Here is a 13,558-nt window from a genome sequence, read left to right as displayed (position 1 = left end):
GAATAGAACATAGGCACTGCACAGCCAAAACTGCAGAGGATGCAGGAATAGAAAGAATGGTTGCAGGGAAAATAAACTTGATAATCTACAGGTGAACAGGTACAAGGTGCAGGTCATGAAGCAATTATTTTTGGAGGAGGGGAGAGGGAAGACATGCTGATTGCGCGGAAGATTGAGAACAGTGGGATGCTAAGTGCGTCCTAATGGGGGAGTAACAAATGATTTACTGTAAAACCCACAGCGAGCTTGCTTGTTGCTTTGAAGCAAGGGGGAGAATGTAAACTGTTACTCAAGATACTCTGATTCAGAAAGACATTGAGCAATTAGGGCTGGACAAGCTACTGCAGCGATTAACTTGATCTGCTCCCCATGTTCTCCTCCCATCCTTAACTAAATCCTGGCTTTATCCCTGGTTGAGTGTCGACAGAACTCACCATGTGTGTGGTTGGCCGCTTTGCCTGTAGTCAAACTTACAAATTCAGCAATTTGCAAATACAGTTCTAAGCCCCTTAAACAGCAGAAGCAATCGGCCTTGACTATGCAACAACACCTCTCTGTTTCTGTTTCAAGAATCATAACAGTTACTTTTGTAACTATTGTGGTTAAGGATAAGAACTAAACTGAATGAAAAGAGAAAAGCAGTCTTTCACCCAAACCGATGCATTGTGAAGCTGAAGTAATATGCAGCTTTGGGTCAACGATTTGTAATTTGGTCAGCCGGCAAGAATGCTCCTCTGTGTTATCAGCTATCAAGAGACGTTCTTTTTTCTGATTCCGCAAAAAAGTTTTCTTTTAACATTTTGCTTTAAAAAGCTTATTTTTTTGTTGGCGGCAGCTGCTAGTTCCACAGCGGTTGCTGAAGAATTCTGAGCAGGTTAGGCCAGATGCCTGCGCTGCTCATCACAATCCAACTCCTGTGTGGAGACCTAAAACAGACATTAGGGCCCTCATTTACATATGAAAGGAACTTAACATCAGCTTTAGGTGGCTGCCAGGAACATCTGGAAATTAGCCCAATTTATCTTCGGGTGGTATGTTTTTCAATTGCCCTTGAGGTGTAGGATGTTGGCCCCTGAAATTGGGCCTCATCACATTGGTTTTACCCCCCTTGAATTCGGCACAGTGAACTCCATCTTCCCCCACTGGTTGTGATCTACCTGGACTTCTAGAAGGCATTTGCTAAAGTTCTGCGTAAGAGATTATTAGCAAAAATGAAAACTCATGGAATCAGAGCTAACCTTGTGATACGGATTGCTAGTTAATTTGGAGGTAGGAGACAGATAGTGGAGATAAAGGAACGAGATACGGGGAGTGGTGTTCCACAAGATCTGTACTGGTACCTCAGCTTTTCACCGTATATGTTAGTGATAGTCGTTTGGCAGTACAGAACTTGAGTATTGCTGAAAAAAGGATTTTTTTGTTGAAGCTTTTCGTCTTGCACTCATCAAGATAATTCGCAAGAATACCAAATGTTAAGGGAGCAACAATTTATACAGTATAAGAAGAGAGTGCTGATTGGTTGGCAACTGAACTCTATTGGTAGAAGCGTTGCCATGGAGAATGCACCACATAATGGTAACTGACAGTTAACTGCCAAGCATTATTTGAAACTTAAACCCATTGCGAACATTGGAAGGCACTCGCAAAACTCGCAACAGGCAAGGTACAGACCATACCAAACCAGCTCGTGCTTGCCAAACTCAAAATACAGTGTCCAACGTTAGGTGTGTTTCTGTGATTGGACAACATTTGCTAAACAATCCTCAGTTTGCGAAGAATTACGCTGACAACCAATTTAAGATTGTCAGTCAGGCTTGCAATGTATAATGTACAGGACTGACAGTTAATTGCCAAGCATTGTTTGAAATTTAAACCAGGCAACTTGCCTTTGATTGGTCAAGGCATTGCCCTGAGGAATGAGTCAGCGGATGGCTGTCATTTATTTTGTTTAGCTGAAACTGGCGCAATATATGTGCATGTTCTTTCTGTTTGCAAAGAATAGCGCCCTGTGTATTAATAAATGTAGCTTCCAGTACATGCAAAAGCACAACATTGCGAACCTGACTGACAATCTTAAATTGGTTGTCAGTGTAATTCAGCATAATTACAGTGTGGAACTATAAGAATCCCAAAGCATATATTGACCAGTGAAGGTAGGCTTGTGGCAGACCGTGGTAGAGAATCCCCTGGTAGATTTCTCAACCAACATGTCAAAGAAAGGGAGTTATTTTGACTGCTCCATTTCAAAGGTGAATTTGAGCGCAGGTTGGAGCCCATTAAGACATGTGAGGAAATTGTTACATGCAGCTGCAGATTTAAATATAGCAATGTAGTATACGAATTTCAGTGCCAGTGTGATGCTAGGTATGTAGACCGTATGTCCCAAAGGCTGGCGCATCGTAACAAACAGCAAGTCCCTTCCACTGTTCGCAACGGGCAAAGTACAGATCGTACCCAACCAACCCGTGCTTGTAAAACTCAAAACACAGTGTCCAACATTAGATATGATTCTCCGATTGGACAAATGTTGCTAAGTAATCCTCAGTGTGCTAAGGATTACACTGACAACCAATTTAAGATTGTCATTCGGGCTCACAGTGTGGTGCTTTTGTGTGTACTGGAAGCTACATATACTAATACACAGGGCGCTGTGCTTTATAGACAGAAATACCATGTACACACATTGCGCCTGTTTCAGCTAAACAAAGTAATTGACAGGCATTCGCTGGTTCATTGTTCAGGGCAATGCCTTGACCAATCAGATTGATTTAAATTTCAGACAATGCTTGGCAGTTAACTGTCAGTCACCATCAACATGGCGACACCTCTACCAATTAGAGTCCACTTGCCAACCAATCAGTACTCTCTTCTCATACAGTATAAATTGTTGTTCCCTTTGCATTTGGTATTCTTATGAATTGTCCTGATGAGTGCAAGATGAAAAGCTTTGACAAAAATTGTCTCTTCTTTCAGCAATATATTAATGACTTGGATGAAGGATTAGAGGATTGTTTATACGAGTTGGCAGATGATACTAAATGAGGAGGCAAGCTGTATAGGTGGGAGCCGTAGGTTACAAAGAGACATGCCTTAATTAGCATAAATCATAAGCGAATGGATGCAACTATGACAGTTGGAGTTCTGTGTGAGATCACCCACTTTGGATGTGAGAAAGACAAATTGAAATATTTTCTAACTGGTGAGGGACTAGGGGCAAAGGAATTTGGGTGTCTACATGTACATATGAACACAGGTTCACAAAGTTATCAAAAATGTGAAACAAATGTTGGTCTTTGTTTCAAGGAAGTGATGCTTCAATTGTACAGAACTTTGGGCAGGCTCCATCTAGAATACTTTGTTCAGTTTCGGGCATTGAACCTCTGGAAATATACATTAGCACTGGAGGCGGCAGAGTATAGTCAACAGAGTTATACCAGGATTTAAAAGGTTAAATTAAGAGGAAAGATTGCATCAGCTTAGTTTATATTGAATTTAAATGGTTGAGGGGTGATATAATCAAGACTTTTTAAATTATAAAGGGATTTGACAGGATAAATGCAGAGCAATTATTTCTTCTTATGGGGTAGTCAAAAAGAAAGATTTTGATCCTAAAATTAGAGCTAGACAATTTAAGGAGCAAAATCAGGCCACACATTGTCACACAATAGGCAATGGAAATATGGAATTTTATCCTTAAAAAGCTGTGGATGCTAGATCATTGTAATGTTGGTAGAGTTTTGTAAGGAAAAGATAAAAAAGGATGTGGTGCAAAGGCAGATAAATGGAGATCAGCCAAGATCTAATTGAATAGTAGAACAGATTAAGGGGCTGAGTGGCCTACTCCTGTTCCTGTGTTGCACAGCCAATTCTCTATGGGTATAAGAGAGAGAGCTTTGGGAATGTGAACAGTTTTCATCAAGTAGTTATACTGCTAAATTATTCAATGTAAGGTGACGCAGAGGATTTTGATGCGTTTTATAAAGGATTGCTCTTGCTCAGAAGCTCTTCCAGCTTACTTTACAATGCTTTCTCAGAGTAACTGTTTCCGGACTCTTATAGGGAGGGATTTTTATCACGTTAAAGTGAAAGTGGTTTGTTTTTGTCATGCTTCACTGCCTTACAGACAATCTTGCAATGTTTAAAGGAAAATTGAAACCACATTCTAACATATTAGGGTAGAGATTAATATGAGGTGCTCTATATTTATATTACAGACTTTTACTGGACTGTAAACCAAATTTCTGTCCCTGGTATTTGAACAGGGGCATTAGCAGGTTAAAATACTGGAGCGAGGAAGCTCGAGTGAGCACATTAAACATTTGTACAATGAACATCACTGACAGCAATTTGTACTTGATTATCTTCCTTCTTCAATAAGTAAAGGCAATGGAATTTTAAACTTATTTTTTATTATCTGTGGAGATTAGACAGAGTTATTGCCATCCTGTGGTGAAGAAGCAGGTGAAGAAGCTCTGCAACTATCACACAGTAGTACATGTGGGTATTGCTGTCTTTTTAAAAACTGTTTCTCTGTGCATCAGATCAAGGCTCGGCCATTAGCCAGAAGCATCGTGATGAATTACAGTGTGTGACATGAGTAGGAGGATGCTGTAAAGTCTAGTGGTGATTTCTAAAGAAGCAAAAAGAAACCACTCTATAAATTTCTAAAAAGGCAATGCTTTTTTAATCATCAGTTTTTGTGATTTAATCAGCATAGCCCTAAAAGCTATCAGGCAGAATATGGAAGATCAGCAACACGGAGTGCCATTTACTTAAAAAGCACTCAGCGACACTGGACTGCAGAATCCATGTTCTCGAAAGGCAGTAGATGATCACAAAATGGCTCCGTGCTCATCGTAACTTACCTGCTGTGGCTCAGTGCGCAGTGCTCTCATCTCTGAGGCATAAAGTTATGGGATCAAGTCCCACCCCAGAGGTCTTGAACACAAAAGTCAAGGCTGATACTCCAGTGCAGTATGGAAGGAGTGTTGTACTTTTGGAGATGTTAAACTCTCAGGTTCCCTTTTGCTTTACATCTCAGGTGGATGTAAAAAATCCATGATGTTATTTCGAAGGAGAGCAGGGGAACTATCCCAGTGTCCTGGCCAATATTTACCTCTCAATCAACATCACAAAAAAACAGGTTATGTGGTCATTATCATATTGCCATTTGTGGGAGCTTGCTGTGCCAACTGGCTGCTGCATTTCCTACATTACAACAGTGACTGCACTTCAAAATAGTACTTTAGTGGCTGCAAAGCACACTTTAACATCCACTAGTCACGGAAGTGCTATATATATATTGCAAGCATTTATTTTATCCTTTATCTTCCATGAGCCAACAGTGCACATTTTAGTAAACCATTAATTTGTTCTACCAGCGTCCATTGGGACAAATTAAAGTCTTCTGGCCCTGCCACTTGGGTGGACGACTGCTGTTACCATGGAATCCAATGGTTAGTCCCTATTCTCTGGCATAATTCACAAAACATGGCTTTAAAAGTAAAATTTGAAAGTCCCTTGGAGACAGCTATAACCCAAATTAGGTTGGAACAACTCTGCAAGTACAGACTAATAATAACTTTGTATTTTTCACACTAAAACAGAAAAATATATTAGAAATCTAGAGCCATTAATGGGACTGATTGAATGTTGCATAAGATGCAAATGGATTTCTAATCTTTCAAGGTCATGTGAATTTTCACTCTTCAAATCTGTTTTTAGGCAAATTACACAGTATAATGAAGGACTCTGTTTTTGTGCTAACATGCATGAAATGGAATAATTTTAAATATTAGTTAAGCAACACACTTTTGTATACGTTGACAATAACACTCTTGTTGGATTTTATTTTTTACATTTCTCAGTATAATGTAAGGTCTCCATTGGGGAATCCAGAAACATTAATTGCTCGGAATCTTTTTGAACAGACCCAAGCAACTCTCAGCGTCATTTTCGTACAGTACTTTAGGAGTGGAAACATGGACAATGGAGTATTTGGAGAACTAAAACAATTTTTATTACTACTTTATAATGTTTTACCAAAAGGTCTTGTAGCGCTGTGGTAGCGTCCCTGCCTCTGAGCCAGAAACTCTGGGTTCGAGTCCCAATCCAGGATCAACATCTTGGGTGCTACCATTGACCAGAAACTGAACTGGTCCAGCCATATAAATATTGTGGCTACAAGAGTGGGTCAGAGGCTAGGAATCCTGTCGTGAGTAACTCACCTCCTGACTCCCCAGAGCCTGTCCACCATCTACAAGTCTGGAGTGTGATGGTCTAGGACAAGGCAGCCTGCTTGATTGGCACCCCATCCACAAACATTCACTCCCTCTACCACTGATGCACAGTGGCAGCAGTATGTACCATCTACAAGATGCACTGCAGAAACTCACCAAGCCTCCTTAGATAGCACCTTCCAAACCCATGACCACTACCATCTAGAAGGACAAGGGCAGCAGACATACAGGAACACCACACTGAGGAGCTCCCCTCCAAGCCACTCACCATCCTGACTTGGAAATATATCACTGTTGCTGGGTCAAAAGTCTGGAACTCCCTCCCTTACACCACATGGACTGTAGTGGTTCAAGAAGGCAGTTCACCACAGCCTTCTGAAGGACAATTAGGGATGGGCAATAAATGTTGGCCTAGCCAGTGACACCCACATCACATGAATTAATAAAAAAAAACATGATGGCCAAGGAAGGTGAATTCATTAATGTGGCCAGATAGCTTGATTATCAATTTGTAAATCCTTCCAATACTGTCATGCCCAGTAGAGGCATATCTTCTTCATAACTTTAAACACAAACATGGTGGCATGGTCACTGAACTAGTAATCCAGGAACATAGACTAATGCTTGGGGACATGGGTTCAAATCTGACCATGGCAGCTGGCAGAATTTAAATTTAATCAATAAATCTGGAATATAAAGCTAGTCTCAGTGATGGTGACCATGACAACTATCTTCGATTGTTGTAAAAAAGGCCATTTGGTTCATTAATGTCCTTTAGGGAAGGAAATCTGCCATCCTTACCTAGTCTGACCTACATGTGACCCCAGGCCCACAGCAATGTGGCTGACTCTTAACTACCCAATTGCTTAGCAAGCTACTCAATTCAAGTGCAATTAGGGATGGGCAACAAATGCTGGCCTTGCTTATGCTGCCCACATCCAATGAAAGAATAAAGAAAAAATAATTGTGTATAATTTTCTGGAGCTGTGTTTTATGTAAAAATGGACATTAACAGGTGGCTAAGGTGCCTGCGAAAAAGTCAGGTGACTTTTGCCATCTCTGCCTCAAGTTTCTGGAAAGTTCCTGATTGAATAACCATGGATGGGACCTCCCCTTTGAATGGACATAACAAGACAAAACTCATCTGTGAGATTTCACCTGCTATTGTTTGTGGTTTACCTAAAACTCAAAATAAAAGACTCCTAGATTCACTGTCTCCAAGCTTGATATTTAACAAAGGAGAGCTGCAGAAAACAGTTAATCACAAGTGTGAATGGCTATTATCTATCGCCCATTGTGTAGCAATGGCTTCGGACTTCCAAACTGTCCTTCGTGGGCAATAGCAGTTAATCATGTGACTGAAACTGACTTCAGATCACATATTTTTTTAATCCCAAGAACTAGAGAGAAACTGGTCAGTCTACACAGAACACCAACTGTAGAACATCAGCAGCAGAAAAAGGCAGTAGACCCAAGCCTTTTTTATACCCGGAGACTGCTACATCTTAAAAGTCTCCCAGCCTGGTTCCTATTCCAAGTCTATCGGTACAGAAATTTAACCCCAGTAACCAATTTCAAGACCTTCTGGAAAAGTCCATCTCCTTAAGGGAATCCTACAATAATTCTGATGTGCAATTCCAGCTATTGAAATTACCTAGACTACCCTACAGGAGTAGAAACATCTTCTTCAATGGGCCTGCAACAAATGCTTTCCCTACATGAAACAAACATGTGAACTATGAACTATTCTTTTGTTTACAACTTGTAAATGTGCACTATCATCTTGAAACATATCTTTCTCAAGTGTGTGTGTGAGTGACTGATGTAGCATTTAGACTTTTGGGTTGAATGCGTGAATAAATAATCCTCTTTATTTAAACCCACAAAAGCTCGCTGATAATTATTGAAAAATTGACCATCCACTCCGGGGTTGAAAAACATACACACCTTCCTTTCCAAACTACACACTGATTATAGACGGTAAGGGAAAAGGTCCAAGGGTTTCAGTTCTCTCCTGACCCTGTCCATAACAAATACACCTGTGGCAGGTGGAAAGAGTGGGAGAGTCTCCTGGTTGGCCATGCTTGATGTGGAATGGCGCCATTTAGGCTATAGCCTCTGCTGACAGGCTAGTTACCTGTTCCAGGAAAAACTAGCTGTGGAAATGGATGTAAGCATATGCTTTGTCTGCATCATGCAACACTAGGTGTGGGAAGAAGAAGAATGTTTTATCAATATTTTATGCCTCAGGTAAATACTTATACTAATGGTGTTTTCCTGTTCACCCACTTGTGGTTAGGCATTCTAACGTCGGTCTATAATCCAGAAAATTCCAAAACCCAGAAGTGACTTGATCCCAAGCATTCCGGACTGGAGAGGTTACAGCTGGTATAAAGATGGTTACAGCACTGATAGGAATGTTTCTCACATGGCCTGGCAGACTGTTAATCAGCCTGTAAACCTTTCCATTGCCTCACTCTATTCCCCAAGGAAACAGTGTGAAGACACAAAAGCAAGAACCAACAGGAATAATCCCTGTGTCATGCCTTCACATGAATCTTTCAAAACAAAATGGCAAAAAGATGCAGAAGTCCATAAAAATATACACAAACCTAAACCACACTCACAAGGATTGGGAGACAGGGTTATAACACTGTAGGACTGATTCTCTGATACAGGACCCCTATCAAATGAACTCCACGCTGGGAGTGAAGGATTAGGGAACCACATCTAATATTCTGACTTCAGTCCCCAAATGCCATTAGCTTTCCCAGTTAAACAATTGGAATATGAAGAATAGAGGCATCGTAGGGAAAGTTGGTAAGAGGAAGTGAGGAAATAGAAGGGACCTGTTGAGAATTACAAACGGTATTTGATAAATCCTTTCCAGATTTTTGTACAAACATGCATCACAGCAGGGTGAATAGTTAGACTTACTTTGTACTGTATATTAAATATGTACAGTTTTATAGTTTGCACAGTTTAAAAGCATTATAATGACAAGGCAGTTGTGACCCCATGCTGTACAAATCTTGCCGGATGTGTGAGTTCCTGGATCATGTTGGCATTCGCTGCATTCGCTCAAGCTTAAAGTGACTGTATATTAGGAGCAGTGGGAGGCACACACAAGGGAGGTGGACAGCTTTCCAGGAGGTGGTCTTCCCACTTATTACATATTTCCTGTCATTTGCACCTCAGTAACATTGGGTAGAATAAATGCCAATGCATTTGGTGTCAAGCATTGCTGTGAATCCTAATGGGGGAGGGTTCATAAGATCATAAGAAATAGAGCAGGTGTAGACCATTCGGCCCATCGAGCCTGCTCCATCATTCACTAAGATCATGGCTGATCTGATTGTGGCCTTAACTCCACTTTCTTGCCTGCCCCTTATAAGCCTCGACTTCCTTATAGATCAAAAACCTGTTACCTTTTAAAAGGATGCTTTGCATGACACAATGGGCGGAATTGTTCCAGATTTGTACTAAGTGCAGTAGCGGGTGGGAAAAAGGATGGTTTACGTGTCGGCCGCAATGGCTGCTTTTTGCGCCGTACTGTCCCATTCCCGGCACATCCTGCCTCATCAATAGTGCACGCCCGGGAAACACACTGGGTCACTGGCGGGGAGGCCTCTGACTGGCCCACCCCACCATCATCTCAAGCCTTCAGTAATCGGGGTACCATAGCTAAAGGGTGCCCCTGCACAGAGCTAGCTTTTTCTAAGGCATTGGAAGCTGCTGAAAAGTCATGGCTGCCAAGGGAAGGAAACGTGCTGCCCCCACATTTGGCGACGCCTCCCTCAAGCACGTCCTGGACGCAATGGAGGCCCACCGCAATGTCCTCCAACCTCGGTCTGGGCGAAGACCAGCAAGCAAGGTCACCAAGCCAGAATGGGAGGCGGTGGCAGCGGTGGTCAGCACCAACGCCCTGCAAAAGAGGACAGACACCCAGTGCTGAAAGAGGATGAATGATCTCTGTTCCGCCAGGGTAAGTCATTCTTCTCATCACTCTCAACTCAAACACTCAATAACCCATCACACATCCACAGGGATCTCACTCACTGCCCGTTCAAGCGACATCACCATTCACTCTCTCACACACACCTTCATCTGACCTGTGGATTATGTCCTCATCCCGTCCATGGCACCAGTCACCACTCACACGTGCCAGGCTTACTTACCATCTGGCCTGGCAGGTGTCCTGCTTACACTCTCTCCATCTGTATTCATGCAGGACAAGCTGGCTCACAACAACAGGGAAAGGTCGCAGACTGGTGGAGAATGCCCAACATCAAGGTCCTCACAGACTTTGGAAACAGCCATCCAGCAGGCCGGTGACAATCTGGACCGTTCCTGTGCTGACGGTGAGGTCAGCGGTGCTCAACCAAGTGAGGATCCAGCAGTGCAACACCCATCAGACCACCATGCTGCGAGTGAGTTCCCCTGTTCCGCAGTCCCCGGCCATGCACTAATTATCTCTCCTTGCTTTTGCAGGCAAATCTGGGAAGCAGCCGAGAGGGTCAATAAGACAGGTTCTCAACTCAAGTCCCGAAAACACCTCGGAAGAAGAATCTGATGACACCCTCATTGAAGACCCGTCACAGTGTTCACCCACACCCTCCACCAGCCCAGAGACATACACTTCGGTGGGACCTAGCTCTAGAGTAGCCTCAGGGTCACAATCTGGTGAGCACATCGCACTGTCTGATTCACAGCAGGCGGCAGCAGGAACTTCCCAGGTTTCCGGCACTCGGAGGGCTGCTGGAGACCTGAAATCTGCTGAGTCCCAGTTGGATGACAAGACTCTGGACTTGGTCATATTTCAGTTGCTGGAGCTGCAAAGGCAAGCTCGGGAACATCAGGAAGGGATGTCCGCTGCACTCCTCAGATTGCAAGGCACAATGGAAGAGTCCATCTGCCCTCAGTCTGAGGTGATGGCACCAGCATGCCAACACACCAAGGTCAACACTGGTAGGATGGCAGTTGCCATGGAGACCTTGGTCTAGGACATTGGTCCTGCACTGTTGCGCAGGCTCAACTCCATCACTGACGCAATAGTTGGCTTCCAACAGTGTGTATGCGAGAGGGGTGCAGGGCAGCTTGATCTCACTCCAGCTTCCCCATCTCCTCAAGGAGTCAGCCAGGGGCCCTTCAACACCCATAGGGAAGAGGATCAGCAGGTGCACACCCCAGAGCCGTCCACCCAGGTGACTCCGAGAGTGTCTGGGCCAGGCAAATCCCCTCTTCCTGTGACATTAGCAGCTCCAGCGCCACAGGCCGAGGAGGGTGCCACTGCTGTACAGCAGGACTCCTAAAGCAGGCTGTGGCCCTCTATGTCTTGGCCCTGCAGAGGACGTCCACCAAGGTCACCACGGACAGGGCGTAGCAGTCAGCAGGATGCCTCCACCTCTGCTGTGGATGTCGGGGGAGCACCAAGATGTAACAGCAGGGTTTAAGAAGGTTAAGAAAATGTAGCTTCACCGTGTAGGCATTAGTCACTTGTACGTAATGTTGACTGTTATCAATAAACTCCCAACAATGTCACCCTGTCTATGGCTCCTTGTTATGATGAGCAATGTTTGTGTAGGTATGAAGTGGAAGCTTGGTTTCTGCACAAGATAAAGGCAGGTGTCTCAGTCCAGGACCTTCTCCCTGTGCTTTGTGCATCTTTCCCAGCACACTGATGGTGCACCTGCACAGTCACCGGACACATCAGTCATGCCTGCACCTCGATGGGGCTTTTCATTACTACCAGAATGTCCTGGGCGGCACAGAGCTCTGTCATTTCCTCTGTGTGCTTTCAGCATCTTTGAGTTGCTGCTGGGCCTTCATCTCATCAGCGTCTGTGTCCGGTGACAGTGTGGCCCTGAAGGGTTCAGCTCATGAAGGATGCCCTAGGATCAGGAGAAGTTAAAGTTTCCCCACTGCATCTCCAAGATATGACTTTGTTCACAGAGCACAAACAATCTGTCATCAGCCAGACAGGAGTCAGACACTCACATGAGCTATTTGAGGGTCCATGGAGTGTCCCCACTGTATGTCGTCATCATCCTCCTGGAATGTAGGGACTGTGGGCACCTGCTGTGTCTCCGTGACAGGAGCCTTATCACAGAGGGTGTGTGTGCTGCCATCAGCCAGACACATGCAATATGAAGATCTATGGAGTCCCCTCAATGCATGTCATCATCATCATCCTCCAAGAATCTAGCTACTATGAGGGCCTCTTGAGCACGCCTGCCTCGTCTGGACAATGTAATGGCCTCATCACTGTCATCCTCACCTTCGAGGACCTCATCACCTTCATCCCCGTCGATGCCATCCTCATCGGAGGAGATGTGCACTTCCTCCATCTCTTCCTCAGCCAGCTCCTCCCCGTGTTGCAACACCAGGTTGTAAAGGGTGCAGCAGGTGATGACAATGTGTGACACCCTCTATGGACTGTATTGCACGGTTCTACCAGACGGGTCCAGGTACTGGATACTCATTTTCAACATCCCAACGGTTTGCTCCACCAAGGTGCGAGTTGCAGCACGAGCCTCATTGTACCTTCACTCTGCTGCAGTCTGAGTCATCAGCCACGTGCTCTGTGGATAGTCCTTGTCCCAGAGGAGTCAACCCTGCATCCACTGTGGACCCCGGAAGATGTCAGGGATCTGAAACCTACTGAGAATGTAGGAGTCACGGACGCTCCCTGGGAATCAGGCGCAGACCTGTAGGATGTGTTTGTGGTGGTCACAGACCAGCTGAACATTCAGTGAGTGGAAGCCCTTGAAGTTGGCATAGTTGGACTGCTTGCTGCCAAGGAACTCTAAGCACGATGTGAGTGCAGTCGATGGCACTCTGCACCTGTGGGAAACCTGAGATCTGGGAAAAGCCCAGCACTCTTGCTTCCTGGCTTTCCTGATCCCGGGCGAAATGTACAAAATTGTGTGCCTTCGCGAAGATGGTGTCCATGACCTCCTGGATGCACTTGTGTGTGGAGACTTGCAAGATCCCGCAGAGGTCACCTGTGGAGCCCTGGAAGGGGCCACTGGCATAAAAAATTGAGCGCCATGGTCTATTTCACAGCCACTGACAGCGGATGCCCTCCAAGTCCTCGTGGCGCCAAATCCTGCAGCAGGTGACATATGTGACCGTCCAGTTCTCTGAACATGAGCACAGTCTTCAGCGACACTGGTTGTCAGTTGTCTGCAGGAACGACAGGCACCATCTGAAGACCCTGAGTCTAGCCAGGCGCCGACCCATGATGGTTCGCTGTGGCTCTTCAGCGGTGTGCGTGGGAGCCCCAGTCGCCCCTTCTTCTTGAAGTTGCTGCTCCTCCC

General features: G+C 44.6%; 1 protein-coding gene across 1 annotated transcript in view; it reads right to left on the bottom strand.

Annotated features, from left to right (window-relative positions):
- The window catches only part of fscn2b (fascin actin-bundling protein 2b, retinal), a 70,882-nt gene that overhangs the window by 19,918 nt on the left and 37,406 nt on the right, over positions 1–13,558 (bottom strand). The window lies entirely within an intron of this gene.

Source organism: Cetorhinus maximus, chromosome 24, assembly GCF_964194155.1.
Source record: "Cetorhinus maximus chromosome 24, sCetMax3.hap1.1, whole genome shotgun sequence".
Taxonomy (NCBI): Eukaryota; Metazoa; Chordata; class Chondrichthyes; order Lamniformes; family Cetorhinidae; genus Cetorhinus; species Cetorhinus maximus.
The sequence above is the reverse complement of the archived record's forward strand: the minus strand, read 5'-3'. Positions and strand labels throughout refer to the sequence as shown.